Here is a 27,189-nt window from a genome sequence, read left to right as displayed (position 1 = left end):
CTGCTGAGCAGATGGGTGCAGATAAATGTGCACATATACACTGTTTATCTGTCCTGCTCTATGGGGTCCTCTCACAATGTTGTATTGGATCCTGTAAGGTTGCTCCCTGCATACCTGAGCACACACTGCTTCATACATCTGTGCTAGGGTAGATGTGAGTCTAAAGATAGGCCATGGTTTTCTATGAGAACCAAACAGAGCCTGGTAGTAGGCAAATACTGAGGCAGGGGTTGCATTTGGAGGCTGTATCTCAGGTGTGGCTTTTACAACATTTTAGCCCAAAACATTGGTTTCATCAAAAAGCCTCTCAAATGTTAAATTGTCACCACAAGAACGTACGGGTGCTGCATATATCCAAAATAAAGTCAAGAAATAGACTTTCTCATGTTACCTCTGAACTAAGGAGTTTTTACAACTTTGATGCTTGTGCATTAAAGGTAGGATCTCTTTTCTGCTCAGGTTGAAGATCTTAGAGAGAAAGTTCAGTTCTTTGATCCTTAAAGATAAAATCTCTGCAGTGAAGTCTCTTTACTGTCTGGACTTGTGATGCATACACCAAATTCATTCATATTATAAATAAGTAATAACTGGCAGGTGATGCTATGGAGATAACAGCTTCATTCTTTTCGAGGAATCATTAACTCCAGCCAGGTCTCCCAGATCAACAGCTATTAAAAATAATAATAATAATTTTGGTTGGAGGGGACATCTGGAGGGCTACCCTCCAAACTCCTCAAAGCAGGGCTAACTTCAACATGAGCTTAGATTGCTCTGGGCTTTGTCTTTACATTTTGGATATCTCCAAGGATGGGGATTTCACAAACCTCTCCTGGCACCTGTTTCACTGCATGCCTATTTTCATTTTGAAAAATTTCTTCTAGTATATTCAATGGAATTTCTCCTGCTTCAACTTGTGGTCATTTCCCCTGTGCTGCAAGCTGCTGCTGAGAGTCTGGCTCCGTTATCTGCATGCAGCCCAGGGTGCAATTGGCCATCATCACTCACAGGCATGCTGCTGACTCATGGTCAGCACTTTGTCCACCAGGACCCCGGTCCTCTGTTCAGTGAACTCATTGTTACGCACAAACATGCCAAGGATGCATTCACCCTATCATCCAGGTTGCTGGTCAAGACTGGCCCTAGTGTTGTCCCCTGAGGAATGTCATTTGTTAATGCCAATTAAAAGTCCAGTTGTTGACCATTATTGCCTTTTGACCTCCATAGTCCAGCCATGTGCTTTTTCCAGCCGTGCTGTGTTCTGTCCATCCAGTCCATACCGCTCGTTTGGTAAGTGTGGGAGACAATGTTACTGGTCATGCTAAAGCCGAAGTAAGTGACATCCACTGCTTCCCCAACCTCGTCCATCCAGCCCATAATCCCAGCACAGAAGACAACCAGGTTGGCCAGGTACAACTTGAGCTTAGTAAATTCATACTGCCTGTTCCTAGTCACTTTCTTGTCTTTCTTGTATCTGGAAGTGGATTTCATGTGGACTTGCTCTGTAATATTCCCAGGAAATATACCGATACTTTACAGCTGACATCTTTTTCTTTGCTAATGCTTTGACTAATGCCTTTCAGAAGATGCCAGGTGATGACCTGTGTGGGGTTTGCGAGTCCTCCAGCACAAGCTGTGTTGGTTGAGGGAATTTTTGGTAGAGAGTGGCCGAGCAGGTCAAACTCAGAGGCAAACTAACCAAGACACTCCTGCTTCTCCTCTGCTGGGAATCCCTTTCTTCCCAGCCTAGCCACCAAGTATGACCTGCCTACCATTGTTGTCATGGCTTTTGTGTTACCACAGGGCAGGAATCCTAAAGAGAGGAAAGGATAAAAGAGGAGGAATGAGGCTACCAGACCAACAGACAGTACAGTATGGTATTGTCAGAGCTGGCACCAGGAAAGGCTTTGACTAGTTTGAGTAGGAGGAAGAAATAAGGAAGAAGAAGGGGTAAGGTTATCTGCATGGAGTGCTAGGTACAGGCATGGTCATTTCTAGAGAGCATGAGTAGTTCAGTCAACAGGAGGGGTCAGGCACATGCCAAAATACACATTAGCACAATGGCCTATAGTAGGTTGAATTCACAGAAGGCGGTTGAGTTTCACTAGGTAAGACTTTGGCAAAGCATTTGGCCTGCTCTGGCCCCACAGTCAGACCTGGTGGATTTCCAGCCATTTTCTTTCTTATTTTCTCTAGTCACACTATTGTACTTCAGGCCCCTGTGAATTAATCTGCCATGCCCTCAGATGCCTTGAAGCTCACTCTTGCTGCAGGGGCCTGGCTGCAGATATAGCAGCTGCTCCTGGCCAGGGAGGCATCCATCAAGTCCCCTGAATCCCTCCTTTCCTGTGGAAAACAAAGCTCCTGGAAATGCTGGTCAGAACAGTGGTGGTCTTTGTGGGAGACACTGGGGCATTCTCAGCTGGAAAGGCTTGGCAGAGCAGATGCGTCCCCTGTGCCTGGAACTAGCCCGTGTAATTGCAGTTGAGGAAAGAAGCAGGAAGGTGCAGTGGTGGGAGGTGACAACTCTGCATGAGCACTTGGACAGGCAGCATTGGGCATGGCTTGCTAATTAGCAGAAACATGCATAATCCTATCGTCTTGCACTGTACCCATATTAATGTGACTGAGCAGCTGTACTCCTATGATGGCCTTACCTTTGTAATCTTCTTACCTAGCGTATTAGAAGACTTTCAACAGCGATGCACAGAAAAGCAAATAGGACATTGGTGTCATGACAACCCTGCAGTGGCTCCGTGTGCGTCTCTAATGGAGGAGACACAATCTCAGGCACATGCAGCTGAAGTCTGGATTTCTCTGCACAGCAGATTGAGGTTTCCAGGGTCCCAAGGTACATGTGAGTACCTGCACGCTGGACTGCAGTCCCTCACGCACTAATGAAATCTGACTTGCTGGGTCACCCTTCTGTTTCATTTGCAGTGACACAATATCATTTAAAGTTGTTTGCTTATTACAGAGATAATATCACAAGGTGTGGTGCCCTGATGGGAGTCTAGCAAGAAAGTAACACTCATGCACCCACCCACCTTTGGCAGATCGTCTGAGGGTCCCTCATTGGCTTTGTGACGGAAAGTGGTTGATTCACCTCCACCCAGTGGTAATTACGTGTTGCTGTCTGCTGGAAGTTCCCATGTTTGGCATTGGAATGGTAAGCCTAGAACTCACTGCTGAGATTAACTGCAATGTAAAACCATGATTTCTTGATGCCTCTGTTTTATATTCTGCCTAGTAAAAGTTACTTAGTGCATTATATCATTTACCTGCAATATTATATAATAATTAAAATATTCCTAATTGCTGTTACCCTGACATACTCATACCTCTCAGCAGCTATTTGCATGCAGCCTTCCCATCAAACAAGAGAGCAGTTCTGGTAGCTGAAGAGTTGGTGATTTTTTTTGTTGTTTTATTTTATTATTTTATTTTATTTTATTTTATTTTATTTTATTTTTATTTTCTTTGCCTTTTAAGAGAGTCTTTTTTTTTTTTTTCTCCCTCTTTTTATTCTAGATCCTCATGCATACAATAGAGCTCCTTCCAGAGGGGCTTTGCCCGCCCCTGAAAGCTGATCGTTTTAGCCCCTCAGCTTTAAGACACAATTACTCCCTTGTCAGTGCAGTTCTTACTGAACCAGGCTGGCTTGGCAGGTCTCCACTCCTTCTTTGTTTAAGTTTATTTATTTTTATATCAGAAAGGTAGTAAAATTGACAAAAGAGGTTTATTCAGACTCTAACTGTACAGTTTACCTCACACACAAAATAAAACATCCAGCACACTTCCTTTTGTTTGTGGCATCAATGCTGAACTGTTATAATGCCAGAGTTAGGTAACTTCTCCCTGCCTTTACCTTTTGAAACCTTTTTTGCATCAGTGTCTCATGCTGACTTTTCTGTTTGCTCTGCACCTTCCATCTTTTCAGGATATTGTTGGCTCAAAGTGGAAAACTTTTCACAGAAGTGAGCCCAAGCCTGTAGGGCCCCAGCCTCAGCAGGCAGGGCTTTCCCTGGAAGAGAGGGATGGAGAAATAAAGGGAGGGGGCTCCCATGGGGGCCATTTTGGGTGGAATTAGTGGTGCCCCCCCCAAGCAGTTCACACGTCTCCTCACTCAGCTTCTGTGGGTCCCATCTGCACAGGGGGAAGCTCCCAAACACTGCATCAGGACCAGCAGTAGCCTCACCGGGGTCAGGCCTCCACTTGGCTGCATCCCATCCTGGAGCACCTCAGAACTGCTGTGCTGAGTAACCTCTTCCGTGGCACGAGCACTAAACCCTGGAGTCTTTACTCAACCAGTGGGCTCTCATTTAGGGATCAGATTTAGTATCCAAATGATCCTATAAACACAGCTATAGAACAGGAGCTGCAATCTATTTAGCAAGGTCTGTTTTCATGTATGTTCATCGGTGAGTTGGGATCAGAGTGGGTGTAGGTCCTGGGGAAGGGTGACTGGAGTTAGCAAAGAAGAAAGAGGTGTGGGTGGATGGAGTAACATTTCAAAAGAGAAGGTTTAATTCACAACTCTGTTTCTAGCTGGTGTACAGTAATACTCCTGCTACAATGACATATGGGGTCTGGAAAAGTGAATAAATTGTCTTTAAAAACCTACTTCAATTGAGGGAATAGAGCAGAGACAGCAATGCAGGAAGGAGAAATTAATTCACTCAATATTATTAATATACCTCCTTTATAAGCACTGCAATAGTTCTGTCATCAAATGTAGGCACACAACATGTCAACTAATGGGGACACTGCTGCTGGGGAGGCTCTCGGCCAAGGTCAGCAACAGCCAGACCATATACTGAAATTACTGCAGACACAGGTTCGTTTGTGACCCAGGCACTGGGACTACCCAGCCTCCAACCCCATGTGTGCATTTTGGCAACTGCCTTCCTCTTCTGAGGCTCTGCTCTTCACCTAGGCTGTATGTAGCCAAGTCTGTGCTCTGCAAAAGGCAATTGGTGACGTTACTGTGCTCTACTGACCAGGGGTACTGTCTAACAGTTGTTCTGGGTGCACTGCAGGTTACATGCATGTTAACCAGCATTTTGACTTTGGGGAGGGCTGTAACCTACATCAGATAGTGGGCTGGGATATTTGCAGGCTTGTCCAAGAGCTTATCATGTTCAGCACTACCGAAAGCCTGGGGAATGGGGTACCCAAATCCCTTCAGTACTGTTACCATCCCAATCCAGCTTTCCTTGGCCATGCCTGGAACTTGTCCACCACCAGCATTGCTGGGTGTCTGTGCCCATGTGCTCTAAGTGCCTTCCTTTAGAAACAACTGAAGGGCATCGCCTCCTGTGCTGGAAAGCACTCACAGAGTCTCTGTGCTTAAACTCACCAATGGGTGCAGCGCGAAACCAGGCCTTGGGAAATGATTTTGACTCTGACACCATCTGATGAGCTCAGTCCTGCCCTTGACAGCCCAGAGCTGTCTCTCGCCCTCCTGGAGGTGAGGTGACCCTGGTTTGGTGGGTCACACACCCACATCATCCAGCTCTCCCAAACGTATGTGGTGCATTATCACCTTTGTGCTACTCCCAGCTGAACAGAGAGGACTTCACTTCCCCTTCTTGTATCAGAAAGGTCAACCCCAGCACAGACTGCCTTTTCTTTTAAAGCCATTAAAAGGATTTTACATCATAAAATGCTGTAATAGCAATGCAATTAATGACTCTTTAGAAGTATTCAGAGATTACTGGCTCTTGGTGCAGTAAATAGAAAGCAGTGAGGTTCTGTAGTTCATTTCCAAACAGGTGAGTGGGAACTGAAAGCAGTAGCGATTAGTGTGTCTGCAGGTCTGGTTTCTCCTTTCCCTGAAGTGAAGGTAGGCGTTAGTCTGAGGCGTGCAACATCAACATCATGCCTGATCTAAGATTTGCCAATGTTCGTTTGTTGCTTTCTACTCTTTAGCAATCAAACAGAAACTTTTCAGCTGGTACCTTCTGGGTGACAAGGTTTGAGAAATAACCTTTCGGCCACTATTGCAGCATTGTGAAAATATTCTTAGGTGATAAGACAGCTGCATCCCATGAGTAGAGCTCATTATAGCAGCGCAACCTGTGTTCCCTGCTATGGTTCAGAGAGCTGGTTACCAAAAATGTATATTGCTTCTCCGGGTGGTAGTGTATACACTGCAAGAGAAATGTTCCATATGGAGCTGCTCAAACTTACATTAGCATATTTGCCTGTTCTAGAAACCTTTACACTTGGTTCTGCTTAAGCACCATTAGTGGCAAAAGCTACGTTGCCTGCTGTGGCAGTGGGACTGGGTCAGTAATGCCATGTTATGATAAATAGGCTGTGTTGTATCACAAATATTGTGATTGCCCAGGAGAGTGGTGACCCTCAAGTTACTTTCTGAAGCTATATTTAAGTTTCAAAATTTGTGTTATTTGCCATATAAGCCATTGTAAAAATGCATATCGTTGTAGTGATATAGAACAAAGGTATCTCTTCCCAGTGAAGCAGTGTTGAGTCATTATATATTACCACCAAAGGAACAAACTAAGTTTTAACAACAATAGTTGGCATTATTTCTATTAAATGGCATTAGCCAATAATTTTTTAAAAATGCCTGTTAATTACAGCATTCAACCCTTGCAGACAGTTCTATTTTACATGAGTGCAATCCAGTTTCCAGCCATCAGCTGAAGACTGTAGCCTTTCGTTGTAGCTTAACAAGACCATATATTACTAGATTCCTTTCTGGGGTAAATCTATTGTCACCATTTTGTTTTGGTTTTGTTTTTTGTTATTTTTGGTTTTGGTTGGTTGGTTGGTTTTAATCCTGACACTGCCAAGTAACATTCAAAAGAGACAGTTTACTCACTGCTACCTCCGGGCAGCTCATCTGGCTGGTGAGCGACCTGCCGGCTCAGGTCCAGGGCAGCTGCTTAGCTCAAACATGATGCTCTGCCGCTGCGGCTGGGCTGTCGGGGCAGCCAGCCTGGCTCCAGAGCCCAGGTGACCTGTTGTCCTCACGACAGCCCTAACACCAGCAGCAAACTGCACGTCCAGAGGCACAGTGCTCACACAGTGCCACATCGCACTGTGGCAGCCAGCCTGGGCTGGGGACTGCTGGAGGAGCCACTGTGGACTGAGGAGCAGCAGCTGCCTGCTAGCTGGGGCACCCAGCACATTCTGCCCAGGCATCTGGGCTGTATCTTGCGTCCCTTGAACACTGAACCCCCGTGGCATGTTCAGCAAGAGGGCTGGCACAGGGTGTGCTGCCACAGCCGTCTGCTGCTGGCCCTCAGCTGCTCACAGGAGGTGTCTGCTGGGTTCCCAGCACATCTGGTAGATGTCATGCCATGAAGCGTTACCTTCTAGCTACACAAATGCATCCTAGAAGGCACAGAGAAGGAGCAGATAAGGATAAATCTCTCGTAGGCAACTGTAACGGTGGCAGAAAAAAAGTGCTATTTGTTTTGTGCTTATCACTTTGACTAGCTGTAATTATTGCTGCTATTGTTAGTGCTTCTATTTGCAATATTACCTGAGGCTGCCCAGCCAGCACTGGGCTCCATTATATTCAGCAAAAACGCATCCAGACCCCTCCAAAAAACTTCCAGATCAGAATGCAAGTGATGTACGATGGCAGAGAGGAGGGATAAAACCAAATGGATACAATTAGCCTAGGCACAACTTAGTCATTCTCTTCTTGGTATAATTATGAAATGGACAAAGGTAGCGCCAAATAACCTCAAATGCCCTTCTGGCCATAATTAATTATATTGCATAATAATAGTGTCAGTTTAAACATTGTTTAAAACCGATGCTTTGCTCAAAATTACTGTACAGCCACACTTACATCTTGCACAACAGACTAATACATAGCAGTGTCTTGACTTCCATTTTCTATTTCATTGTGTCTTCTGTGCATAGGAAAAGCTCTTGACCAAAGAGGAGTCAGTGGTACAGTGGTAAATAAAAGTGGGTAGATTCATCTGTCTGTGGTATAGAAGGAGCAGGTAAATACTCGAAGTGCCCAGAGTAGAAGTGGGTACAAAGGGAGTGCCCTTTGCCTGCATTTACCCTTGACTACACCACTTAGAAGAGTTGCATAATTGATACAATTGAACCACATCAGTCCTTTATTTATAGAACATAATGAAATGGTTTTCAACATCCTGGATCACACTACATGGGTGATTGCCATATATGCATCCAAGGAGAATAAATAAAAACATTTCCCTAAGGTATTCTGTCTCTTCACCTTCTCTAGTTGCATCCAGGACTTAATTTTGAGAGAAGTTCTGTAACTAGTGCAGCACGTAATCCTGTGCTACTATTGCACACACTTTGTCCAGAGGAGAGCTGCAGTGATTCTGCCCTGTAACACTGGAGGTTCACGTTTCCCATGTAGTACATAAAGTGTTGTCATAGATCGGGGAAGCTCAGAGTGCGCACACAGCTATACATACCAACATACAAACATAGCTATACATACCAACATACAAACTGTTTAGTACAGACCCCCACATTGTACTGAAGTTACTCCTTTTTTTCAAACTTTGTTAGCTTGTATTTGACATAAATCTGGCTTGCCTAGAAAGCAGACGGGCTCAAGCTAAAAAAAAAAAAAAAAGGCAAAAAAAACCAGTGGCGTATGATAGTTGCCTTCAGTGATGGAAATGGAAGTGAGTCATGAAGCGGTCCCCTGATAAACACAAATGGCATAGATAATCTGAGCCCACTGTTTGAGCTGCAGGTTCCTGCACCAGCTTGTGCTTGTGATGATCATAGAATCACAGAATCATTAGGGTCGGAAAAGACCTTCAAGATCATCTGGTTCAACCATCATCCTACTGCCAATGTCACCCACTAAACCATGTCTCTCATTACTGCACCTTGCACTGTGATCATCATCCAAGGACAAGTGTGGTCTACAACAGAAGCATGAGCATCAGGTAGCACTGAGAAAGGATTACTATAAAAGTTACAAAAAATAAAACACTGCCATTATTTCATTATTTTTTTTTGCTATAATTGGAAAAATATGGATAATTCAGAAATATTTCTCTTGCTGGCTTTTTTGTCCATCTTTTCATGTTGTTCTACTATTCCTATTGCATCATTTGAACTTGGCCTTTACTTATGATGCTGCATTGTTTTATGTATACACTTTATAATTAGAACTACTAATTGCAAGCTTTCTTGTTGCCTTTAGTTGATTTTCCAGAGCATTACTTGCAAAAAGATCACAATTACTCAGTTCTTTTCAATTGCTCACGGAGTATTTTCATACATAGGAATCAGGAGTAGGTGTTTAACTTACTGTGTTTCTAAGCTTTAGACTGTGCCCATCTGGTGTGCAAAAAAGATCTGCATCAAAAATTTAATCTTTTCTGAGGTGTTTAAGTTCTCTTCTCATCATCCTTTTTTTTTTCTGAATAAAATTTAAAAAAAAATCACATCAGACATACTGATGGAGTTCTGCACTAGCTGTTACATTAGATTTTAATTTTTGTTTGTTTGTTTGTTTGTTTGACATGTATAACTCTAGCCCAGACATATTGTCATATTCTTGATATATTTGGGAAAAACAGCACACAAAAAATACTCATAAAGTTTAATCATTCTGCAAGGAAGAGCTAGTCGTTTCCATATACCTGCTGCAAACTTAAATACAATGGTCCCATTTTATCATTTGTTATTTCAACTTTGCTGATGATTCAGTGGTGTTATTCCAGTGCAAAACTGGAGTAACACAGCAGTGAATCAGGCTCATTGGCTCTGCATCTCACTATCTAAAATGAGGATCCACCTACAGGTAAAATACTATCATATTGCAAGTATCTCACAGACTGCAATCTGTTCCGGCTTGTCAGATCTTCATCGGAAAAGGATTGCATAGGTTCAAAATTAAAGCACATGCTGAATGCTGTTTTAGTCAATGGGAATACTCGTGAACAAGATGAGCTGGTTTTGGCTTTTCTAATGACAAATCACTCCAGTGAAAAATATCAGAGCATATGGTTACTTTTTTCTTTTTTTTTTTTTTTAATTGCCGATGTTTTCATTACCTTTGGCTGCCACTGATGGTGAAAGCAGCACCTCCACCGCTTTCCCAAGTGGGCTGCAAGTTGTAGGGTCAGCTCCCTGCTGGGGATGGGGCATGCAGGCCAGGGGAATTGCTGGGTATGCAGTGAGCTCAGTGACACTCTGACAGCAAGAGGCAGTGACTCTCTCCTGTCACCACACTCTGATGCTGGTGACAGCTCCAAGGAGACACCTCCAAGTGTGTTCTTGCAGCAGTGGGAGTTACATCAGACACTACAGCTATTTTATTGGCAGCCACGAGCTCAGCTTCAGTGCACTTTGGTAAAACCTCAATGGCAAATAATGCTAGAAAGTGCATATAAGTGAAATCAGCATATTCTTTCAGTATGAGTAGTTCATGATTTATTAAACAGTCTCTACTCAAACTGCCAAATAACTTCTCCCTTTCCTTTTGTCATTCCAAGTTTGTTCCTTTCCAAAGGCAGTCTTAAGGGGCATCCCACAGAAATCTGCATTCAGCCATGCCTGCAGATGTAGCCACCTCCCACTTGCACAAACACACATTTAGCTCTCATGCACCTTGTGCTTGAGCTGGTTAATAAATAGATCCCAGGTATATGATGGTCCTGATATGCTTGGCAGGGAACAGCCAAACGCCTGTTGGTTTGAGCAACAGCCATCACAGAGAACCTGAGCAATTAACTGAGTGTATAGATCTGTTGGCAGTGTGGGGGGAATTACCAAGGTGAGCTGCCTGTGGCACACTGAGCGGCTGGGAGAAGGGCTCTACTGTGCACCCAAGGATTGCACTGGGAACACAACTGCAGAAGCTCTTTTGTTTCCACCACATGGCAACAGCATCACCTTGGGTAGTTGCTGCAAGCACCCAGCGAGGCCTCAGACCCACGGCTTTGCCCAGCATGGCTCAGATCTCCACACCTGACCTGCTCACAGCAGGTAGTGTGATGTCACACAGTGGTGTCATGTCACACAGACTGCAGTCAGGTGACATCAACACTGAGTTATGACCGCTGGGCTTTGCTGGATTAGCAAAAGCTTTTTCAGCCCGTTAAAGGCTTTGTCTTTTGGTCTTCAACCTGTAATCAACCCAGGTGTTAGCAGGTGAAAGTTGGCACTGTCTGCTGGCATTCAGCTGGAAGGAGCTGATGGCATCAGGGTGCAGTGACAACTGGATGACACCATAAAAAAAGCGGCAAGTTGCTGGCAATCCCAGTAGAGAGGGAAGGGGGGGCCGTGACCCGCCGCTCCTCTGCCGAAGGCACAGCCTTGGTGGCAAGGTTTGGCTGCAGCAGATGGGAGATAAGCAGTGTGTGTGTAATTGCACTGCACAGCTTTCAGGAGCAGAGTGAAGGCTTCATTCTGCAGTGACACCCAGCCTCTACCAGCACGGATCGGCTGCCACTGTCAAAGAGACACCAGGTGAACCCAGGAAAAGTGAAATGTCATGAGAAGAAATGAAGAATGAACCAGAAAGACAGAACCTTACATTGACACTAATGTAAACACTGTTCTATTAAGAATTGTCAGTCTAGTTTTTATCTTGTAGCAGAGAGATTGTTTTTGAGAACATATGCAGAGTGAAATGAATTCATAAACCTCTGTACCAGGTGCAATCATTAGTCAGTAAATGAATTACACATAATTATCTGCTTTGTATTTAATTCACTTGGCTTCCAGTTTCTTACTCTTCATACAGTGAAACTCTCTATCTCTCTCACACAAACACACTCTCCATGGGCAAGGAGGTTTTGGAGGGCTGCCATCATCCTGACTCATGAATCAGACTCCATGATTTGAATGATATTTATCTAAGCCTGCAAACAAAGAAGATGGCTATGTGTCCAATGAGAGAATAATTATTGTTATTATGTTTATAGAGCAACAAAGTCGGGAGTTAGGACCCCGGGGGAAAGGCGGCAGGAAGGGCGAGCTGGGCAGAGGCAGGAGGCTGTAGGCAGTGTTTCAGTGCAGGCATGTGCCAGGGCCCTCGCAGGGTTCCCTGCCTGTGAGTCACCTCTACCAGGAATCGCCCAGCAGCCAAGGCGGGTGGCGAGGTGATGCCTGTCTCGGCGGGGACGCTCACCGGGAGCTGCGGGACCACCTCACTGAGATACCAGGACAACGCAGGGCCTGCAAGGGCTTTGGCAGTGGCTGGAGGAGTTGGGGTTGGCGCAGAGCTTCGTAGCCAGCTCCGCCACTGCGAGGCTGAGGACTGAGGACGGGGATGTGCCGGTCTGTGGTAAGTCAGCCCCAGCTGTGCCAGGTAGCAGAGCTGAGCAGCAGCCTCCTGCTTGCAGTAAATGTTGTGTATTTTTTTCTATGCAGAAGCCAGCTGTACACTTATATCCACAACTACTGTATTTTAACTAAACTAGAAAGAAGGGAAAAAAGTATGTAAGAGAAAAAGATTCCTTTGCAAGTAACACAGCTGCTGCCACAGCAGGTTGCTTAGAAATAGAAATGTCCCTTGGCATGGCATTTGGGCTCACCTTGCTCCATGACCTCAGTGCACACTTGGGCAGAGGAGCCCTGGTCCACCACCTGGGAGAGCTCTGGACACTGTGACAGTGGCAGTTCCTTGCATGACCCGGGCTTGCTGCTGCCAGGTCAACACTCTGTGTTCTTGGGGAGGGCAGTGACAGAGGAGACTTTACCTATTAGGGCAGTCTGTAGTAGGCAGTGAGCTTGGGAGAACCAGTAATTTGAACCCCGTATTTCTAAAATGCACCTGCCACTTTAAATCCTCATCCTGCCTGGGACTTGTTAGAGCCTTCTGAATTTAGAGGGTACCCCATGCCAGGAACGGGACCTCAGGTGGCTGATGTGTGGCACACACCTGCACAAGGCTCAGGCACGTTTCTTGCTGGGCTCCTGGAGACAGGCCAGGTCTCACCTGTGTTCATGGCCGACTCCTGCTGCATCTGCACAGCACAACAACAACTGGTAGGTTTCTTTCATCTTGGCACCACCAAGCAACAGCCCTGGCCATCACAGCCACGGCTCTGTCTGGAGATCTCAGAGAAGAATGCCAGCCTCTGGAAATGGTTTGGTTTGTGGTTCAAAGACACAGTCAACCATCGTAAAAGCAAACAGCACTCCTGTTGAGAGAAAGTCAGGGCAAGTGTTAACAACACATAGCCAGGGAGACAGCAGGACAAACAGTTGAAGTTACCTGGCAATAACAATGAATTTAGAAGAAATCCTACATGAGGAATAAACCATCCTGGTTTTGCTCTACCAAGATCAGTGCAAAACACTTCCAATTTTAGCCCTTGTTATTGGAAGGGAGGCAAAACCAATAGCCTGCATAATAATCAATGCTTCAAAAATACCACTAAAAATAGAAAATGAATTACTTGATGTTACTTCCAGTCAGGCCACTTTTAGAAACAAGTTTTATCTTGCTAGATGTTTTAACTGATGAATAAATCCATGTTAATATCCCAGGAAGAAACATGGAAAGGCTTTGACTAAGGAATTATTGCCAATGGAATGATATGAAATGATACTTTGGATCACAAAGCATTCCTTTGGGGATGTGTATTGCAAGTGCTGGCTTTTATAAACTGTAGTAAATCTTCCTTACTTAATTCACTCTTCAGAGTAACTTAAATTTTCTGGAGAGGGTTGATAGAAAACATCTATGTGCCAACATTAACAGCCCAGAGGAAAAAAAATAAAAAATAAAATAAAATCTTTTATATGAGAGCAATCGAAAATATTGCTGAGACAATACTGGCCACAACAGGAGAAAATGTGTTTTTACAGGCTTTTGGTAAAGTCTGGAAGTCCTGGGCCAGGGCTGCCTTGTTCCCACAAAACTGGTGCATAGCCTTGAGAAAGCCAGCCCAGCTCTCAGTGCTGCAGTCTGCCTTGCTGCCTCCCTGCTGGCCTGGGAGAACAAGAGGACATCGCACTGGTTGCCCAGACTCATGGCACTTCTTGGGCTGTATTTACCACTGAGGACTGCTGATCCTCTTGAATATCATTTTTTAGAATGGAAAAGGACCTCCTGGAGGGACAGTCCTCTCACCCTCCAAATAATCAGTTGGCCTAATAAAAATATTACTGGTCCCCACAAGTTTGGTCTACAAGGCATTTTTAAATCCTCGGATGGAGGATGTGAACAAAACCATACAGTTTATTATCAGGTGGATAGAGAAATAACTGAGCACAAGACTTCATAAATAATATTGCATACAGAGCAGTTTCTGCATCTCCCCCCCACACTAATACATATAGGCTTTATTATTAGAGGGGGAAAAGTCAGACAGTGCCCACACTCACATGACAAGGGCTCTGCTGTTTACAGTCCCAGAGAAATAATTCCATGAACTATGGAACCAACAAGAACGCTGTAAATACTTCTCTCTGAGCTGGCTGACAGAAAACAGTCAGAAGTACGGAGCTATAAATTGCTGCTTCATTGTAAATCACTGCATTTGGCACACCTGTTCCAGCGCACCTTGGGGCTGTTGCTGGACATAACGTGCCTTTATTTTTATTTTTTTAATGTTGCAACACAGATGGCAGCTGGCTTTGTACATGTGAACATGGTCATATTGTCACAAGCACCACAAGACCACAGAGCAGTCATGCTCTTCACTGTCAAACCCAAGGAGGTTTCTGAAAAATGTGGTTCTGCAGTTGCCTGGTCTGACTGAGCACTAATGGCAAGGCTCAGGCGCTGCGTAACACGGCTGTGCAGCCGGCACCCGTCCAAACATCGCTGAGCGTGGGCAAAGCAAGTTCAGGGCTGTCTGCACCTGTCTGGAGAGATGTATTTTTTCAGCACAGTACGTGGACTTAGAATCAGGTCCTTTTCCAGTGTGAAGTCTGTCGTAAGGCAGTGATCCTGGCACAAGATCAGTAAGGAAAAAAATATTTCAAACTTTGAGAGAGGAATTTTTCACAACTTACAAATGGTTTGATGTTAACAAAGTTATACATTGGAGTCAGTGACAAAGGAGCGCAGGTTCAGCAGGAGAGCTTTGAGATAAGCCTTACAGTCGCTGGACTTTTTGAGTTACACCAGGGAAGCCAGACTAGTATTTTATGGGATGATTAATTGTCTGTGCTTGCTGGGCTTTTACTAGTTTTTGGTAAAGATACTCAAGCAATATAGAATAGGAATATTGTTTACCAGCCCTGGGAAGATTACACTGCTGGGCCATGTTCTTGTGTGCTTTGGACGGCTCAGAAGGGGACAGGGAGAAGGAGGAGAAAGAACCACATCCTCCTCTAGATCACAAATCACATTTGTTTGTACCTGAAGGACCATAAATTGATCTGTTTGCAGAGCACTGGCATGTAGCCTGGGAACTTCCATTAAAAGACGTAGCTCTACTGCACTGCACCTCTCAGTGTCAGAAGTGGCATCTTCAGCATGCAAAGAAAGCTTTAAGACCATGCTTGTGGTAAAGAGAAAAAACCCTGATGAATCTGACAGCAGAGTTCACCAGGGCTTTCCCATGGGGCACCGAGGTATTTTCTCCCTTAACGTTGCAGCACGCTCTGGCTCCCAGCTTTTATTACTCCTTTTTGTCCTGTCACACCAGCCTTGCTCTGGCACGAATACATGAATTCGGATTTTGGGGATGTGATCTAGACTGACCTTGTGCAGTTCTTCACACACACATAAAGAATCCTCTGGAGCCAGGGAGAATTTGGCTCTACAAGCTTATGGCAGGACAGGTCATGTCCTTTATGTCCCGGGCACAGGAGATCTGCCTGCATGCCCACAGTCCCAGACCTTCCCAGCCTCATTCTGTCTGCTGCGACGGAGGAGTCATAACCTGGGCTCCCACAAACAGCTTTGTGGTGTGACCAGGCTCTGCAAGGCCATGGCAATGAGTCCTCCAGCACAGCTAATGGGCACAGCTGAGAAATACAACCTTTTCTGAAGAGCCCACTCCTGCCCATGCTTTCTGCCACTCCATGCCAAAGTAATGAACTAACCTCATTTACAATTGTTTTGCTTGACATATGGGGCCCAGATAGTGAGAAAGAGCTAAAAGAAGGCCAGTTTAACTCAATATGGGGAAGTCCCTACTGCACTGGGTGTGGGTATATACTGGTGAGCTTGGCTCTACAAGAGGGAAAAGGACAAAGGGACAGCCAAAGAGAGGAGAAAAGCTGAGCTGGGAGGGAGGGGCAGAGGAAGATTTTGTGTGCGCCTGGGAAGGAAACAATGGGACAAGGGGAAGGAATTAAAAGAACCACATCCTTCTCTGCATCACACCCCTGCAGTTTAAGTTACTCCCTCATGCTGGACCAACCCGTAGCGCCTAACATTGCTCCCCTGTGACTGCTGTGGTGAAGCTCTGTCCCATCAGATGTGTCTCGACCAGGGACCATGAAGCCAGCAATGCTCTTAGCGTGGCAGATCAAACCTCCCTTCTTTATGATGACATTTTGACATGTCCCACTACTCTTACTAGCCTATCCCAAGCCCCTGCACCTAAGCTTAAGTCCCACCACTTGAAACATAGGCCAAAACACATTCCTCCCTCCCCTCGATCTCTGACCAAAGCAGCCCTGAGCCCAGCTCTTTCCAAAGCTCTCTGCAGAGCTTCCAGTCAGGATATCTTTCCCACCCACCCATCCCACTTCCCTGCAACTCCTCCTGGGGAAGAGGTCTATGAGGAAGGGACAAAGGCAGGACAGATTTTTCTTGCACCTTCTTGTGCCTATTGTCCTCTCCTCTCAGCTCAACACCCTCCTTATGGATGGCTAATTAATGACAATATTGACGTTTTTTCCATTATCCCAATATCCCATAATATACCATTCATAATATTCACCCTTCTGCACTCTGAAGATTCAAAGCATGTGCAACCATTTAGTGCTTATTTCTCCCCAAAGCAGTGCAAGGTAAGTGGGATGTCAGCAGTAGCAGCCCCACCGAGCAGGTGAACCAGTCAATGCAGAGGGGTAAGGATTACCGGCAGTACCCTCAGTGTTTGATGTCCAGTATGAGGTCTTCTGATCTGAGCAACAGAACAGAAAGAGGTCTCCTCAATTTACCACTCCCTTCAATTAACAGATGTCTGAAAGTGCCCAGCACTGAGTCAACTTAGAATGGTTTGGGCTGGAAGGGCCTTTTAAAGCTCATCTTGTCCAATCCCCCTGCCATGGGCAGGAACACCTCCCACCAGACCAGGTTGCTCAAAGCCCCACACATAAATATGGATATACAATGTATATGTCTATATGCAATAATATATATTATATATATGCATCTCCATGAGATAGTATCAGGTTTGATTTTGCTTCAATAAGCCTTTGAATCTTGTCAAAGCATCCATTAGAACATCTGAGGTTCCTTTTTTGGTGGGGTAACTAGAAATGTCCAACTTCCCTGTTTCCAGAGACTGCAGAGGAGCTCATCGCTCCCTCAGAGCACCCATGACTGGGAGTGTTGGATTGGCATTCACTTAGGAGAAGCCTAAATCAATCTGAACACCACCATCCTCTGAGCTCTTAAACTCCTATGGCTCTGAAGTCACACCTTAATAAATAGCACTACTACTTGGAGAGCTTCTGTTGCTGAGAACAAGGCCAGTATGAGGGGACAGGTTACACACTTGGAAGCGTATAGAGTCCTTCAGGATTTATTTGTTCACTCCAGAGAGAAAGTGAGTCATGAGAAACCTTAAGGTGGAGCACTCAAAACAAGGAGTGTATAAATGATTAGCAAGGGAAGGTCAGCACTAGTCCTTCAAGTCTGAGCATGCCCCATTGTCAATGGTACATAAATAATACCAGCTGGATGCTTGTGGTTGTAGGAGAACAGCTATCACCCTTCTAGCCTCTTACACGTCTCTGACTCAGATAATATAATTAATGAGGCTGATCTCAGTTTTCTTATAAAAAGATAGTTAAAGTTACAAGAATAAAGTGGTTGATAAACGGAACTTAATCAATAGACCCAGTTTCAAGACAGAACTACACACTTGACAAAAGCCAACTTTTTTTAAAAACAAACAAACAAACAACCATTTTGCTACATGGAGATTCAAACAGAGGGCTGAGAGATGGACCTGAATTCCACTTGCCCTCATGCAGCAATGCAATAAATCATCCTGTCTGATAAAATCCAATTGCAGAATCTGTATTAGCACACTGATGCAAATGAATGAAAGAACACTGCCTGTTTTCTTCACAGGTTGAATTTAGAGTATTTGCAGAGAACAAAAAAATCAGTGAGCAGGAACAACTGCTGATTCCCTCAGAGATATCTGACAAGATCATTGGGATCTTTTTTTTCCTAAGACACACTTCTATAATATAGATTTTACAGAAAATGCTCTGGGTAACATGTAAGTATGCTAAATACATTATCTCTAGATCCACTGATACTTGTGATATTGCATGATATGGCATCTAACTACCGAGTACAGCTGTTGAAAGGCTGTAGGTTCTGCTATTTTTACCAATAGCACCTGTACTTTACTACAGGTGAATCCAAGCCATTGTTGTACTTTATTATCCAGCTGCGACTGCTCTCAGACATTTCTGATGCAAAATCTCTCATGGAGCTATTGAGCATCTGTTCCAGGTGTACTAAGCTTTTCTTCAGATACTCTCTACTAAATTGCTTATCAAGGATTTAAGTTCAACAGGTGAACTGCAACATAGAGACTGGCCGAGTCCTGAATGGTACAGAGCAGCAAAAGCTTCTGTGGAGTGTGAAGGTATATAATCACATACCTCTATCTGGTCTTACACTAATACACACTTAAGTTGTTTCACAGACATCTGTAGCAGGTGTACAGCATCAGGTGAAAAAGCAGTATTTTTCAGCTTATTTCTGTTTAGAAATTCAAAAGCACAATCCTACCACAACCCAGCAGTTAGAAGCAATGTCAGGAAAAGCTATATGTTTACATACCACAGAGAAGATGGTCATGAGTCTGCCCTTTCCCAGAGAGCTTCTCTTGTGCATTTTCTTTCATGTAGTCACTCAAAGACGCTTTGAGCCCTATATCCAAGTAGATATCTGGCTGAAATAAAAAGAAGTCACATCTGAAACTGATGTGGCAAAGAGAAAAGAGACCACAGAAATGCTAAATGTATTCATCGATCTGTGGGGAATGAGGTGGATGGGGCACCCTGCACTGCTGGATGGAGAGGACCAGCTAGAACAGGGTTGTGAGGAGCACAGAAGTGTGGATCAGTGGCTCCTGCCCCAGCTGGAATAGGGCATGTGACAACCAGATGAAGCCCGTACAAAACCTGAATGTTCACTGGTGCTGTCCTGGCCCCCCTTGCTCTCAGGCAGTGGGTGGCAGGAAGGTGACACTCCTGTCCTCCTCTTCAGGCAGGAGGCAAGAAGGACGTAGTTCCTGTGTGTTCACAGAATATTTGGGCTTGTTGTCATATGTGCATGCTTTCCAGTCTCAGTGCTATCTCCCTTACCAACATTTCCTTTGCAGCCACTACTTTCTGTCTGGGGTAATTCTCAGCTCTTCTAGTGCTGGTGATTCACTGAACTACAGAATTGAAATGTTATTTTGAATTTTAATGAGGTTTAGCACTGTTCAGAACTGTACAAAGTTCAATTAAGTCAATTTGCATTTTTTTTCTGTCTATATACACCTATAGCTACGTGTGTCTTGTCTAATAATGCATTTGTGGATGTGGCCCACACATTGCCTTAATTTGAGAATCTTAAAATGCTTCTCAAATATTAACTATGGAATACAGAAACTTTATTCTGAACCATTCTTAATCCTCAGGAGAGCTAAGATGCAGGGAAGACATATCATCTTCTGCACAGAAGGTATACTGGGTAGGGACCCCAAAAATTCTGACATTGAACTGGCCAAGGAAAGAGATGGGTCCCTTGCTTTGGTAACTGAATGTCAACTCCTTGTTTGTCAGACAAGTTAAAATAACACTTGATTGTGTCTGGTTTGCAGATTTATTTATCCTTTTACTCTCTGATCAACAAAATAATAGAAAAAATATTTGAAAAAAAAAAAAAAAAACATAAAAAGCTGTGTACAAAATGCCAACCATTATACAAACAATAATGGGTGAAATTGTGAGATAGGATTTGCAATGTCTGCATATGTGGCAGAAGGAAGCTGTACCACTGGATGGGTGCAATATCATCTTCAAGTTGTAAGACCCCTTTCTAAGACATTACCACAAAAGTTATATGCTGCATTTGTCCTATCTTTATCTGCCTTCTGCAATCATATGGATATCCCCTCGTGCAGCAATACAGTTAGGGAAATGAACTAAAACCTAATTGCTTTATTTAGATGGTTGAACCTCTGAAAAGCATGAATCCTAACTTGTCTTGTAAGCGCTGCATGTGGACTAAGCTCACACATGTGCGTTGCATTTTTGCCTAGAATTGTGTTGTTTTTACGCATTTCTATGCGCACAGTGAGCACTGATATGGGCATGCAGTTTACTTAGGCAGAACTAAACTAGTGACATGCGGTCTCTTGTCTTTTCTTCTTTGGGAGGTGCTACAGACGGCTGCTGTTTTCAAAGCAATTGTTAGTGAAATTATGTCTGCATCCTTTTGTATGAAAGAAAAGAATGAGACAAGACAAAATATGAGTTACAAACTAACAAAACAGAGGTTTGGCAGTTGCTTTAGATCACAGGAAAATGTCCCAATCCACATACATTTACATGAATAAATAACCAAATTAACTACATAAGCGATGCTGTGATTCTTTGTCAGTGTGATCCTCAGGCTTATGCGAAGTGTATGAATGTATGAGAGCAGACAAGCTTTAGAGAGGAGATAGGTTACTCACATTTCCGTGCAATGATCTATACTGAAAAATAATGTTTAAGCCTGTAAGCTCAGAATTGCTGTGCCATCATCACATAAGCACATTACTGAGACATGGCTGACTGGAAGCACAAACTTATTCTCACAGAAATCCATAACAAAAACCATGTATTTATTCCTTTTAAAAGACATGAGGAATAACCCCCAAAGCTGACCAAGCTATTTCCTTCTGTCCCCTTTGTTATTTTCTAGTATCTCTGGGCCTGAGTCAAAACCACAGCTGTCCACCCAAGCTTTCCCACTGACTTCTGTGGGGCTTGGAAGGGGCTTGCGTGTTATCTGGCTTTGGTGCTGACCTTAGCTTGTCATCTCATCTCCCAGGCTCCCAGGAAGACAGTAGAGCAGACCCCAAAAAGTCTGAGAGAAGAAGTTGGGTAAAGTCTGCCTGGCACAGGTTTCAGTAATTGCCTTGAGATGGTGAGGCATGGCTTCAAAATCCAAATGAAGGAGTGATGTCTCAGCATGATATCCGATGTATCTGAAGAACACCAAGCTCACTGGAGCACACTACAGGGTGCTCCCATTATAGGGCACCCCCAAACCTCTGCATTATAGGAGGAATAAAAACTGAAAGCTTTGGGCAGTGTCAATGATTAAATAACAATAAAAAATAGAACTGTGACTGAATTTGATGCTTGCCTACAGTTCTTGTCCTCTCAACTTTGCCAACGCACATTACTGCGCCATTTTTTCTAGGAAAATAGGGACATACCTGGAAGCTGTAGCTTTCTGCTAGGACCTGCAGCCTTTTGAGCAGCTGTCTACAAGTGACTTAGGCATAAATCTTCTGTCATCCAGAATGGCACAGAGAGCATCACTGTCATTCCCAGGCTTGCTAGCAGAACGTCAGAAAATTAATGCCATGTGTTCAGGTCCTGGTTCAGGTCACATCCTTTAACCAGTGCTCTTTGTGGACCAGCAACTTTCTGTTCTGTCACCTGTGTTCCCTCCTAGCCTGTACAAAATATGTAAAGCACAAGGGAGAAAAAGTCAGTGAATGCTCCATTTATTCAGTAAGGGCTTGCACATGAGATGGAATAACACGTGGCACCCACCCAGGAGTACATCAAAACACAGCTCTGCTTAAACATGGTGGGTTTTCACTAAAGAAGTAAAATCAGGAACTAGCTAAAATTAGAGGAATAAGGTAGAGTTTAATAACCACAATAGACAGCTTCTGACCATGCAGTAGTGCAGAGGTTTACATAAACCCAAAAATTTTGCAGAGCCTGGCAAAGTGGCTGGCAAAAAACATGCAGGGCACATCCAGTGCTATTTTCTAAGGTAAGCAAGTGGGAGGGATGTTTGCTTCAGCAGGAAAATAGAAGTACTCCTTTACTCCTTTATACACACCTAGGGAGAAAATATCTTCTGTTGGCAATAAACCCCCACAAACACAAGAAACCTCCTCTCTGCCATAATGTGCAAGCCTACAGACATGAAGTAGGGTGCTCCCATAATAGGACACCCTCAGACCTCTGTATTTTAGGAGGACCAACCAGCCACTTTGCAGACAAGCTCTGCGTTCAGGATATCTCTGCTGTTCCTGAAGGTCTGTGGCTGTTTCTGGGAAGAGTAGAATTTCAAAAAATCATCTTTTAGGCTAGTTAATTATTATAGGTGATAATTATCATCATTATTTTTAAAGGGATGGTTCAGTGGCCCTTTGAGAATTTGAGTATATCTGGTTTTTGCTGTTTGGAGCAGACATACTACAACCATGGATTTGAAAAATAAATAACTTGTTAATACCCTGCTGGCTTTAAAAGAGAAATTTTGGCATATGCATTTTTCCTTTGGGATTTTGATTTCTGAGATCTGAAACCCAAGTAGCAGAGGAGCCATCATTTGGCAGTAAGACAAAGTGTGGCACTGTGACATTTTCTGTTCAAGCAAATCCTTACAAATGCACATTTTTTCTGAAGCACAGGTAAAGGTTTAACAAAACTGTAGCTGGATGGACTAAGACTCTGAGAAATAAAGCCACTGGAAAGTGTGGCTCCATGAGTGAAATACCATTGTCGTAAGTGGACCTGAGCATCACCACAGGCCAGGATTATGAACCCGAGGGCTCAGCTCCCTGTTGTAACAGCAGTATAAATGGATGAGTTTTCAATTTATAGAGCAATAAACCTTTTGCCTGTCAACCCCAAAATATACTTAACCACTGACTCCTTACCCCTGCATATTGATGACTAATCCGTTGTGCTTCTTATCCTCATCATGTCCCTGTTTTGGCTGTTTTCTCTCTTGTTTTGTAAGCTCAGACCTGCTGAACAATGCTATAGGACTTTTCCTCTCCAGTCTTAGTGCCATTTTGTACTACAGCACTCTAGTGTCACTTAATACTGTGACGAGAAATAACGCATCGACTGCAATGTATATTGCTCGTGTTCTTCTTCACTGCAACAATGAGTCATTATTCAGAGTATGTTTATGTAATATCATAAATACCAATCTCTGGTATTTATGCAGCATAGTATTTACTTGGGCAAGTTGCCACATGCACTAAAGAAGTAAACAAAGAGCCATTCTTTGGAGGGTTAAAAAAGTCTTAAAATGAATCCAATTTTCCTTCATAAGGCACTCCTTGTTATTTTACCTAAAGTGGCTCTTTAAGATATACAGTATGATAAAACACACAATTCCTGGGAGACGTAATTATGGTTCCTAAGAGACTGGTGAATAAACAATCAGGAAAAGAGTGTTTGTTTTCCCTAGGTTTTTCTTAACTATTAATGGAAGGCATTAAAAAAATGGGGAGGAATGTGTTGGGTCGATAAATGGTAAGAAAAGTCGAGGAGCACACTTCACTGAACACACAGGGTTTCTGCCTTAAAAGCAGTACTATTTTATTGGATTGCAAATAATCCTATTTTGCAAATGTATTTGCGGTGGGTGTAAATACCACAGTGGACTCTTTGTTTGTTATATTTAATGTACTGCGTACATCAATGGCACGGTGCATGTTCTAAAGTAAAGAGCTTGCCTTGTCTCACATTACCTTTAAGTATTAACACAAACAACTTCCTTCAAATCAGGGTGACAAAATCTTCTGCATTGTACGAAATGTTCTATCTGACATAAATTCCTCAGGAGTGGTGGGGGGGCCCACCTGGTACAGCACCGAGCCATTGCAAACGCTTTCCTAGCAAATCAGGGACACTGCAGCCAACCCTACGTATACATGGCCGCTGGAGACCTACAAGATGGCTGAAGCAAAGCTGAATCAACAGCTGAAGAAAACCTTTTTGCAACCTGCATGTATCAGAATGCAACTGAATCGGGGACAGTGTTTGATAGTATTGGTTCCCATAATGTCACTCAGTGGTCTATCACCTAAAAACAGAAGCTCCCAAAGTTGCTGGTCACTTCTCCACATCAGTTCCCTCTCCTGCAAATTAGACTGATGAAACCAAGATATTCTATCAGATGATGTGAATCTTTAATTTGCTGTCATCTATAATACCTGAGCGAGTGCTGCACTTTGGAATACCCTTGCAGAAGCACAACTTCAAACCGCAGGGCCCAAACAGGCACCAGCACCTGCCACTGCGGGTTTTTAACCTCATAAATATAACCATCAGATCTGATTAGTTTAGCAGAGACAAATGGAGACTTCATATTTCTCCTGTGGCAAGTAGGTGTCAGAGCAATAGATCACACTGCTGTAGTTAATGTTCATTTATGATCCACTCACTTCCTTTTTTAAAAAATACAGCAAATTCATGATAGACTGTTTTACTCCAGAAGATCTGAAGTAAACGTTGATGCCATGAGCAAGCTGAGGAGCACACAGCTCATGAGCTATGAGTTACTGCCTAAGTGATGGGAGATAAAATTTTGTCTCTTTTTCTCTGTCCTTCATACAAAGATTTGCAAAAATGGTTACGAGAGAAATGTATGAATCTGGTCAAGCTAGTACTTGTTCCTGTCCTAAGGATTTATTAGAGAAGTGAATAAACATACTTGTTGTGGTAATTAACCCCATGTAAATCACAAATCCTGCCTTTATAGGGTTTTGTTTGTGCTGCTGTCATTAAGGGCTATTCAGTGTTTCCAAACTGAAGGCAGGCCCGAGGTAAAACCCCAGCAAGCAAAGGGGGAAGACATGCAAAATGAGGGATAAAGGAGCTCCTGGCAGGGGGACCCCATCAGGAAACCATCCCCCTTGTCACTGGATCACTTCCTTGAGGGTCCAGAAAATAAAATACAACGGCAATAACAACCATCAAGTCTGAGCATCTTTGGGCAGTCTCAGCTTGGTAACTACATTCTTGTCATCTAAAACAAACAAATAGATTTACCTCCAGCCTCTCGATCCCCAGGCCCTGTTCGTGTGAGGCCCATTTCCCTTAACCAGACAGAGTTCAGAGCTGCCCTAGTGTGTGTGGCACGTGTGTGGCTCAGGACACCACAAGCTGATGAAGAACAAACTGCTCATGCAGTGCTGGGTTAGCTGCTCCTCAGCCTCCGGATGGTCCCTTCCAGAGTCTGTAGGAATCTTTTCATTGATTTCAACAGGCTTTGGGTCAGGTTTAATACTCCCTGACCAGACACCTGAACAGATGCAGAGTGGCAGCGTTATCTTATCTCCTCCTTTGGTTTGCTGGGCTGATCCTGCCTTGTTTCTTCTAGCAGTTAACACCACAAGTAAAGAAAGCCTCTCTCTAGAAGGAAATGCCTTCCATCCTATAACAATCCCCTCAAATTAAATAGCAGCAGCACGATGCCTTTGAAGAAAATCTGAACCGACACTATAATGCTGAGTGGATACTTCAGTTCAGCAGGTTGTTAGACCTCTTGCTGACATCTGCTCTATAGAGCGTGCACATGATTAAGGTTCGGTAGCAGCAACAAGGAATGAGATGTTTCCGTACACACACTTCTGATCACTTTGGTAAGGAGTCGTCGATCAAAGATGCCTTTAAGTTCAGGACACTTCTTTCTAGAGGAAGTTTAATCAGTGAATAATCTGGAGCCACCCAGTTAGGAGCCTGCTGGAGAATTGGAAATATAGTTGGCTTTTCATAGGTCAATACTGCTTGTGAGACGACTATACTTTTCCTCTTGTGCTATGAACCCATCCTGTCTTCTGGCTATATGGTGAAAAAATGATCACCCAACAAAGACAGCACAACACAGCAAAATTGAAAACACATTTAGCAATTTGCATACCTTGCATGCCATAGAACACCCCCAAATCCTGGTGGAAATGTGCATAATGTGCCAGACATCTTGAACCCAGGAACTCCCCTCCCCATAATCCCTCGGGACTGAAAAGTTTCTGATTGTACTCCAGCTTCCCCATAAAAGCTTCATTGTTACTGCAGCCCAGCCTTTACCAGGAGTCATGGCATTGGGCCACAGCCTCCAGGGACACTCTCAAGCTGCACAAAACAAGTTTTTCCAAACAGTTTAAGTATTTCCCAGCCCAGACTCTCACATTCTAGTTGTTTGTGCAGGGACAGTAACCCACCAAGCCCTGCCTAAAATACTGGTTGTTTAAACTCCACAGAGACATTTTTTACTAACATTCCTTACTGCTGTAACCTCTTGACCATTTTAAACTACTATTAACGGGCAGACTCCATAGGCCTAATGTCAAGGAGTCATCCCTGCTGCAAAAAAGTAGCAATCAGACAATAGATACATAATTGCTGCTTCCTTCAGACCACTAGTTCAGCTAGAAATTTCTTACTTCAACCGTACTTTGGAGCAGTCCTCAAGATACACATAGCGCCAACTCAACTGCTCTTAGTTGCGATACTGCTGTCTGATGGAAGGGGGAAAAGGGGCCAGGTGAGAGCTGAAGGGCCCAAGGGGAAGTGCCGTGGTCCAGGGGCACCGGAGGAGCTGTATCTGTTGCAGGGGCCTGGGCCACACGAGGGGCAGCAGTACCAGCAGCCGGCTCAGCGCTCAGCTCCCACCCATGGTGCCCAGAGCACCTCGGGCAGGTCCCTGAGGAGGGCAGGTGGGGCCCCGCTCCCGTGCACAGATTTCACCCTCTCAATAATAAGCAAGGAATTGCTGCAGAGGGAAGAGGCCATTGGAAAATCACTTGCTGTACTTAGGTTTCTTCCATGGAAGCAGGGGGGATCCTGGTATTTGTGTCAAGGGTGCAGGCAGGCTGGGTGCAGGAATCTGATGGCAGCAGGAAGAAGGTGGAGAAGGAGGAATGGCACTGGGACACTTGGCAGCTGCCATGATTGCCTCTGAAGTTGTCTCTCTTGTGCATTGCTCATTTGCAAGGGGCTGCTCCATGAGGGTGGCTCCCCAGTTCCTGGCAGCCTCTTCAACGTGCATTACACGAACACCCAAAGATCATG

At 44.2% G+C, this 27,189-nt stretch overlaps 2 long non-coding RNA genes across 5 annotated transcripts in view; one reads left to right on the top strand and one right to left on the bottom strand.

The window, feature by feature from the left end:
* Positions 1-3,793, top strand: part of LOC118172968 — a 46,487-nt gene extending 42,694 nt beyond the window's left edge. The window contains exons 7-8 of one of the 2 annotated variants that reach the window (XR_004753945.1): positions 1,801-2,848; positions 2,975-3,793. This is a non-coding gene — a long non-coding RNA (uncharacterized LOC118172968). Of the gene's footprint in view, positions 1-1,800 lie in introns of both variants that reach the window. The other variant, XR_004753944.1, reaches the window with a different exon arrangement.
* Positions 3,794-9,000: 5,207 nt separating this feature from the next.
* The window catches only part of LOC118172969, a 156,991-nt gene continuing 138,802 nt past the window's right edge, over positions 9,001-27,189 (bottom strand). For 2 of the 3 annotated variants that reach the window (XR_004753946.1, XR_004753948.1), the window contains 3 exons: positions 21,573-21,815; positions 18,935-19,046; positions 9,001-13,139 (listed from right to left, as the gene is read on the bottom strand). This is a non-coding gene — a long non-coding RNA (uncharacterized LOC118172969). Of the gene's footprint in view, positions 13,140-18,934; positions 19,047-21,572; positions 21,816-26,038; positions 26,110-27,189 lie in introns of those variants that run through there. The other variant, XR_004753947.1, reaches the window with a different exon arrangement.

The sequence above is a fragment of the Oxyura jamaicensis genome, chromosome 11 (genome assembly GCF_011077185.1).
Source record: "Oxyura jamaicensis isolate SHBP4307 breed ruddy duck chromosome 11, BPBGC_Ojam_1.0, whole genome shotgun sequence".
Taxonomy (NCBI): domain Eukaryota; kingdom Metazoa; phylum Chordata; class Aves; order Anseriformes; family Anatidae; genus Oxyura; species Oxyura jamaicensis.
The sequence above is the reverse complement of the archived record's forward strand: the minus strand, read 5'-3'. Positions and strand labels throughout refer to the sequence as shown.